This window comes from Vicugna pacos, chromosome X, assembly GCF_048564905.1.
Source record: "Vicugna pacos chromosome X, VicPac4, whole genome shotgun sequence".
Classification (NCBI taxonomy): domain Eukaryota; kingdom Metazoa; phylum Chordata; class Mammalia; order Artiodactyla; family Camelidae; genus Vicugna; species Vicugna pacos.
Window position 1 is genome coordinate 107,905,106 of NC_133023.1, and position 9,399 is coordinate 107,914,504.

The window sequence follows — 9,399 nt, forward strand, 5'->3', positions numbered from 1 at the left end:
ACTACAATATTAAGCCAGGAAATTGGTAATGGTACAATCCAGACATTACTCAGATTTTACCAATTTTCCATGCATTCATTTGTGTGTGTATGCATATGTATGTGTGTACGCGCTCATGTGTGTGTGCCATACTATATAACTTTATCACACATATAGATCTGCATGACCACCACTACAGTCAAGATACAGAACTGTTCCCTGAGTTCCCTGGGGTACCCTCTATAATCATATCCATCACTTCCTAAGCCCTATCCATCACTGATCTGTTCTGTGTTTCTAATTCTGTTATCTCAATATTATTTAAATGGATTCATACAGCATGTAACCTTTTGGATTTGCTTTTTTTCACTCAGCATAATTCCCTGGAGATCCATCCAGGTTGTTGCCTGTATCAGTACTTCATTCCTTTTCATCACTGACTGTCATCTCGTGGTACGCAGGCACCACACTATACCATTCACCTGTTAAGGGACATCTAGGTTGTTCCCAGTTTTTAGCTTTTATGAAGAAAGCTGCTATGAATATTAGTGCACAGGTTTTTGTGTGAACATAAGTTTTCATTTCTCTGGGGAAAAATGAGCTCAACTGGGTTTCTTTTTTTATACATAAGCATTGAAACAGCAAATATTTTTCTAAAATGCTTCAAATAAACACATTTTTTTCTCCTTTAGTCTATTAGTATGGAGAATTATACTGATACATTTTCTGCTTCTAACTCTAATAGAAAGGCAGGTTGCATCTATATTATGTCATTGAACAAGGAATTTGTGCTTTACAAAACAATGTGAAACAATAATATTTATAAAGAAAAGTAATATTTTTATATAGAGTAATCTAGCCAAGAATACAGGATGAATTGAAGTGGGGAGAGACATAAAATAGATGATGGGGCCCGGTGGGAAAAAAAAAAGAATCCTCTTATAATGAGAAGATTGGGGGCATGAGAACTAGGAGATTCCTATTCTAATCCCATTTCTGCCACTAAACTAGTTCTATATGCAACCTTCAGCAAGTCGTTTAACTTTTCTTGACTTCTGTTATCTCACCTGTATGTAAAAGGAGTGATTTGGCCTAGATCTGTAACATTGTTATTGTTTTTAAATGTGCAATTCTATAATTCTAAACAATGAGGGAATGGTCAGGTTTTTTTTTTCCAGTGGAAAGAAAAACAGATCCATCTGATAGAGGCACCTCTATTTGGCTCAGCCACTGATTTAATGTAGAGCACAAGAGGAGTTGTCAAGAAGACTCCCAAACTTCAAGCTAAGTGAGAGAAAAGGCAATGCTATTAGTTTGATGGACATGGAACTCAGCAAGATAAGCTCATTTTGGTGGAAGAACTTGGTAAATTTATTTTTGGGTATGTTTTGTCTGTGGACAGGTAGGTGTGTTATACAACTCAAAGAGGTAACGTTTATATGGTAGTCTAAGTAAATGGACCCCCTCACTCCGGAAATTGTACAGTACACAGCCTGCACAGCCATACATGATGGTCTTGACTCTGGACATCTAGGTGGAAATGCCCAAAAGACAACTGGGTAGGAGTCTAGTATTTGGGAAGGAGGATGCCTGAGAAATGTTGGCTTGGAGTTAAGTGGTTAGAGGTGGATAATACATGGACACTGTACACTGAGAAAGAAATGCATGCTGTGAATAGAACCAAACATGTAGCTGTAATCAAATGTATCATTCAGTTGGATTCTTTCAATATACCTATACTCAAATACTACAGTCATTGTTGTGTAGTAGTTGGGCTATTCTGTTTCATTCTGTGCATAATATTGCATAAAAATAATCTGTACTGAATCTTTTAGAGCCTAATTATAGATTCCTTACTTCTCTATCATATGATTCTAAAATTAGCAAGAAGTAATCCATCCATGAATCAAGCATTTGGTTGAAAATGAAAAACAAATTTATTGTCCAACAGATGCATCCAAAGTTTTATTCTTACAAAGAGAGATTAGGTTATAAAAATGGGCAAAAATTCAGAGGTCCTTATCTTCTTCAGATAAATGAAGAACTTGTATTTATTCTTATGTGCTCAGTCTGCACATTGCACCATGAATCTTTCTGGTTGATGGTTAGTCTGTTTTTAAAAACTTTTATCTCTAGGGAGGATGCCAGACTGAGACTGAATTATGAGACATAAAATGGAAATTTACTATTGAGGGGACCACCTGTGTTACTTGTGAGTTAATTCAACTGATCCTTGTGAACTCTTGCTAGGGAATACATGTTGTGACTAAGTAACTTAACAAAACAGATATTTCTGAACCTATGTTTTCTAATGAGTCTTAACCTTCAAAGTCAAAGTGTGATTCTCTTGGGAGATAGGTTTACCTATTTACCCATTCATTCATAAAATCTTTAGGTACTGAGCTGGTGTATGAACCAGGCAAGGAAATAAATATGCTGTGTTATAAACATTACTTATTTCTGATCAAATTGTATTACCCAGCTTCATCACATTTAAATTAATAAAATGAGTTTCGTCAGTTTCCAAAAATCAGTCCCTCTCAAAGCACTATCATTTACCACTATCAAGGAGAATCAAAACAATGACCCACAGTCTGTGAAAACATTCTTAAAGACAAGTTCCACAAAATTTTGAAATAATAAAAGTATAGTAGAGTTGGCCAAGATGACTGCTTTGAAGGATTGTTATATTTATGAATAAATTCAGTCTCATTATTTGATTGCAAAAGTCGTACGGTTTTGTGGAAAGAGCATGGATTTTGTATCAGGCATATCTGACTTCAATGATTGCTTTTATCTCTTAAACAGATGTCTGACCATAAGCCACTTGTTTTTTAATTTTTTTCAAGTTTTTTCATTTTTTTAATTGTGGTAAAATACATAAGAAAATTTACTATCTAGTTCAGAGTTACTAAGTACATTTACATTGAGCAACCATCACCACCATCCATCTCTAGAACTCTTTTCATCTTGCAAAACTGAGACTGTATACCAACTAAATAATAACTCCCATGACTTCCCTTACCCCAGCCTCTGGTAATCATCATTCTATTCTTTGTTAGTATGAGTTTGCCTTTTCCCCCCTTAGATTCTACATAAAATTGAGACCATGCAATATTTGTCTTTCTGTGTCTGTCTTATTTCACTTAGCATAATGTCCTCCAGGTTCATCATGTTGTTGCAAATGGCAGGATTTCCTTCTTTAAGGGTGAATAATATGACATTGTATGTGTATATATGTGTGTATGTATATGTGTGCATATATATATATGTCATGCTTTCTTTATCCATTTATTCATCAATGGACATTTAGGTTGTTTCTATGTGTTGGCTAATGTGAATAATGCTGCAATGAACGTGAGAGGGCAGATTATCTCTGAGATACTGCTTTTATTTCCTTTGGATACACTCAGAAGTGGGATTGCTGGGTCCTGTGATTGCCCTACTTTTAATTTTTGAGGAAGCTCCATACTGTTTTCCATAGTGGCTGTATTAATTTACATTCCCACCAACAGTGCACGAGGGTTCACACGGACCACTTGTTTATCATCTCTAACACTGTTTTATCATCTGATAAAATGGCGATGATAACATCTATATCATAAATGTTTTATGAGATTCAAATAAAAGTATTTAGCATAGCGCTAAACATGCACCATTTGAAAACCGGATGATTCCGAGGCAGTCCTATTAGAGAGTGTGTTCCTGGAGAGCTCCCACTGATGCCAAGAGCAGCTTCCTTTAAGAAAGTTAGAAGCCCTGGCAAGGCGAGAATTATCACACAGTAACTCAGGCCTCATGAATGGTTCTTGGGAATGATGACGGTTAAGTGTCACCCACTAGGTAAAAATCAGTCCCTAGTAGTGCGGCAAGTGAAAAACTTAGTCTCATTCCGTATTTAATTCCAAAATGGTGTTTTAAAGAAATATTTATATTTCTAATGAAGACAGGTGCTGTCTAAATTTTGTTCACTGAATTATCATGTAATGAGGTCATTGCTTAGAAGTCTGATTTGTGGGTCAGTTCCTCCTGCCTGCTTTATAGTGATGAACAGCCCTTGAAGTGTTCCTCCTGGCACTGCCCTTCCTCATTTTTAATGTCTTATACAATCACTCATCTTGTATATGAATTTGATCCTAATTACGTGGTCAGCCCAAGCCTATATAACATTAAGAAAGCTTTTCATCCTCCCTAAGCCTCAGTATCCTCAACTGTAAAATGTACTCATTTGCTTCACAGGGTTGTTGGGTGATCAAATTACATAACATCTGTAAAGTATCTAGCACATGGCATGTACTTAACGTATGATGGCTTTTACTATTCTTATTGGGTATAACAACACGTTCCTTTTTTTTTTTTTTAGAGCAGCTTTAGTTTTAATTCCAAAACCTGGAAACAACTCGAATGGCTCTCAAGTGTAAACGGTTAAATAAACCATTCATTTACACAATGAATACAATGGAATAGTCCTAAAGAAACAAACCATATATCCATACAATGGAAACCATGGAAACACAACTTGTTTTTAAAAGGAAGATGAAGGGTGTTAGAAACTGGATACCACTCACTGGCATTAATGAATGTGGATTTCATAAAGTTGGCACGTAAGACTAGCAGTGTGTCTCATCCAGAAGATGACTAGTAGACTTGAGCTTGAGATATGGCAGAAAAGGCTCATAGAAGGAGGCAGGAAGGATATTCATCATAGGTAAATGAAGAAAAGCCATTTGATTCCCAGCAAATCATGACTTTCTCTTCAAGCCATGGTGGGCCACATTAAACGTACCCTGCAAGTGGACACTTTGCAATGCCTTCCATGGCGCCCTCCCCCCACTCCTTTACAGACACATTGACTGCTGTTTTTAGACATCCTGCTCCCAACTCCAGGAGTGTTCACCTGCTGCTCTCTTCACCTGAAACTGTCTTCTCTGGGATACCGTGTGACTTGCACCCTCACTTTTTCAGATCTTTCCTTAAATGTCACCTTTGTGGTGCTGTTTTCCCTAATCACCCAATTTAAACGAGCCCCGAGCACTCCTTTCTCTGCTTTCTTGTTTGTGTTATTTTCTTGCTATCACTTTTCACCATCTGACATACTAATATCAACTCCAGGAGGGCAGGGTTTTTACCTTCACTGTTCAGTTCCACAACCTCAGTGTTCAAACGATACCTGGCATATCGTAGGTGTTCAAAATTTTTTCTTCAAAGAGCAACTGACTTTAACTGAATGTCAGTTCATTCACATGCCCAGGATCAGTGATCAGAGAAATTACAATGAAAGGGTTGGGGCAGAGAAATGAATGTGAAGGGAGGGCTGAGGCAAAGACTCCCACCCACAGAGCTCCTTCCTCTCCGTGTTATCCTGGAGATCTGTTGATCAGGGCTACAGATCCATGGAAATATGAAAAGGAGCAATTCATTTCCAGTTACAAGAAGCAAAATCAGGGAGTCTGGGCCACATCTGAGATCACTTTTGCTTTGGCTTACTCTCAAAGTAGATCCGCAGTCCAAAGGATACAGATACAGAGAAAGATACCAGGGTTGACTTTTCTGCCCACGGTCTTCCTTACATCTCTCAGAGGCATACCCTAAGTTCCATAAACTAGGCACCCCACACAGACGGAAATACCTACCAGGTTTGGGGAGGTGTGAACTTTGAACTTGCTGTGTTTTACACCTTCTCTGCCCCCATATTCAGCACCCAGAGATAGCTTATGCTGCTATAGAAGGCAGTCATTCGTCTATTCAGGAAGTCACATCACCCAGGGCCCATTTCTGTGGGGCCTTGAAGTCCTTGCTGTGCCTGCACTGGGACAATCCCTGCTTTTCTGTGCCTTTACTACAGGATTTAGAGGAGTTTTCCATTTTTGTCCTCACTAGGGCCTCCTTTGGTCATGTCCAGCCGTGGCAAATCACACCAGTCACAGCTGATGTGTGATATCATATTGGCAAGAGCAACAGAAGAAAGGCAACATGGATTCAAAATATATGAAGAGTATGCTTAAGAGGCAGGATCCAACAGTGGTGAAACAAAGCAGAAAGCTATAAACTTGGTAGCTCAAGTGAGAAGTGTCTCTATGTGAGATAAAAAGGTGAAAGATGGGGTGGGGGTATAGCTCAGTGGTAGAGCGTGTGCTTACCATGCACAAGGTCCTGGGTTCAAACCCTAGTACCTTCATTGAAAAAAAAAAAAGAAAAGGTGAAAGATGAGCCAGTCAGATCCCTTGACTACAGTTTGTGGGGGCATATGATGCTAAAAGAAATTGGGTCCATGGGAATAAAGACATCAAAAAATGAAAAGACTGTCTGGAGTTTGGGGAGGTTTTTCATCAAGAAATTACAGGACTGCCCAAGAAAGTTCTGGTGCTGGTTCCCTGTTCACTGTATGGCTCCCTTCACAGTATTAGTTCTACCAGTGGAGACCTTTGGCACGACCCTCAGGAATGACAGTCAGAAGGCAGGTCGTCACTAGAGAAAGAAATGTTGGACATGACCAATAGAGAAGTATGTGATACTTCCGAGCTTTAGTGCTTTAAGTTTAAGCAAGTAGAAGACAGTAATTGGAAGGTAGCTTCCAACCCTATGTCTATGTAGTGACATAGGTTTAGAAAATGTCACACAAGAACCATTTGGCTAATATTATGAGAGAAAAAAACTAAAGAGTAATTTAATAGCCATAAAGGATTTATGGAGTCCTATTAAAACAGAGTGGAATTATGAGGGTCAAAGACAAAAAAATCACTATTTGAGGGATGAAAGGGTTGAGCACCTGAGTAGGTGATTCACATCCTAGAAAAGTGGGAGAGGAATTAGTTAAAGGATAACAATGAGTACTACAAAGTACTGGCTTCGTGAGGAGTTTATGAGTACTCTCCATGGGCTTATTACTGAGTGTGCCCATGGGAAATTTAGAGATATAAATGTACATAATAAAGAAAGAGGCTGCCTGTTCTCTAGTCATAGTTCCAAGCAGTGAACAAGGAATCACAGAAATGATTTAAAGTCACGGTCCCATTAAAAGCAGTGTCAAAGTCGGGAAGGGAAGCTGGTTGTATTAACATTATCCTTGGTTTCTTCCATATTTTCCCGTGAGCTAGTGGTGCCAAAAGGGACATAAGGGGGCAGTGGGAGCAGGAGGGTTCCTCTAGACACCCAAGCAGGGAAGACCCTGTGCCTCAGATTAATTTCATATGCAGAACCGGCTCCAAATTAAACACAATGTTCTGAAGTACAGAGAGAATTCTTAATCAGCAATCAGCAAAAATAATGAGAGTAATTTTTAAAAACAACATTGTTTTCAACAACAACAATATGGTGTGTGGAAAGAACATTAGCCTGGGAATCCTAGCCAGTTTTTATTCCTAAGTCTGCCACGGCCATGCTCAGCAGACAACCAACATATGATGCTCCTCCCTAAGCCTAAATGGCCATGACAAGATCAAAATAAAGAAAAACCTACATTCTCACAGAATCCAGGGAAGGGAGCCATCCAAATGACAAAGAGTTTGCATGATTCCTACTTCCTGCCTAGTGATATTATGGATGAAGTGTCCCGATTCCCACTTTATCAGAAATCTTACACTCTCATCTACTTTTCTCCTTTATCTTCAATTTCCTGTGATCTTCTAGCTCATTCTCATCTCCATTTAAATAGATTCCAGTTTCTCCAATCTTAATAAACACTGCCGGGACCCTATGTGGCCCTTCTATATCACTGGAATGTTCATTACAAGAGAATGGAGGTGCAGATGTAAAACAAATCTAAGATAAATGAGGTTAAGTAAAAACTTTGTCGTTTGAAGTCTGAATGTTAGAGAAAAAATTCATATTATCCAAACTGAAGAAGTGAAGAAAGGAAAGACTTCCTATTTCTTCTTTATAGTTCCAAGCTCCAAGCAGTGAACAGAAAAACATTGATATGATTTGAAACCAATAAAAGGAGTGTCAAAGTTGGAAGGTAAAGCTGGTTAGGTTAACACTGTCCTTGGTTTCCTCTATATTTTCACATTTCCTTTGTGGATCAAAGAATCATTCCTTTGCCCTGTGATTAACAAATACTAACTAATATACATAAAATAGATACACAACAAGTTCATATTGTATAGCACAGGGAACTATATTTGATATCTTGTAGTAGCTTACGGTGAAAAAGAATATGAAAATGAATATATATATGTATATGTATGACTGAAGCATTATGTTGTCCATCAGAAATTGATGCAGCATTGTAAGCTGACTATATGTGTGTGTGTGTGTGTGTGTGTGTGTGTATAATTGTATGGTTCCTGGGAATATAAAATAATGAGACCCATTTTCCCACGTGACAAATAAATTCACTAAAGAGTTTATACATTTTGCTCTGAGGTAATATTTGTACAACAAAAAACCTGGAGTGGTTCCCAAAGTGTCATTTTGTTAGTCTGTGCCAAATAAGATAGCTGAATAAACATAACCAAAGCATTCAAAAAGAGCCAACTTGATGGCTTCTCCTGGTTGTAGAGTAACAGGTGACTATGAATTTCTATTTGGAAATCAAAAATATGGGCTATGTCTAGATACTTGATTTTTAGTTAGGTCTTTAATAATGGACACTCTAAATTTTTATGTCATGCTATCTCTATCCTCAAGTGTTACTGAATTGCCAGCAATGCATAGTTTTCATAATTAACCACACTTGAAAATCCTGGCAGAGATTTCCTCTTGATAAAAGATCAGGTGCAACACTTAGATCAGAAATACATGTTCCATTATATATAAAACAGAAACAGACTCACAGACATAGAACACAGACTTGTGGTTGCCAGGCGGGGGAGGGGGCTGGGAAGGGATAATCTGGGAGTTCAAGATTTGCAGATACTAACTGGTATATATAAAATAGATAAAGAAGTTTATACTGTATAGCACAGGGAAATATATTCAATATCTTGTAGTAGCTTACAGTGAAAAAGAATATGAAAATGAATATATGTATATCCATGTATGACATTGTGCTGTACACCAGAAATTGACACATTGTAAACTGACTATATCTCAATTTGAAAAAAGAAAGAAATGTATGTTCTCAGATTTCATCCTCCCAAATACATGCACTCAAAATGGAGAGCTATCAAGACAGTTTTTCCCAATTATCTTTCCAAAGGATGTATGATATATTGATGAAAAGTTGAAATGTAGCATCATCTACAATTATAATGTTTAGTTTCATCTTGAAGTAGTTTGACATTGGCAAATGAGGATAGCTATCATAGTACAGAATTTGGTACATGTGAAAGAGAATAAAAAATACTAAAGCTGTGTGACTGAATCATTTCATATATTCCATTAAATTCTGGCACAGTATTAATTAATCAACAATGAGCCAAAACCATGAAAAATGAACCCAGAGACTTGAAAGTTAGAATTGTAAAGGCTAAAGTTAAA

General features: G+C 37.6%; 1 non-coding gene across 1 annotated transcript; it reads left to right on the plus strand.

Annotated features, from left to right (window-relative positions):
- Nucleotides 1-6,085: 6,085 nt before the first annotated feature.
- On the plus strand, nucleotides 6,086-6,157 carry TRNAG-ACC (transfer RNA glycine (anticodon ACC)). The gene has a single exon. It is a non-coding gene; the product is annotated as a tRNA-Gly (tRNA).
- Nucleotides 6,158-9,399: the final 3,242 nt, after the last annotated feature.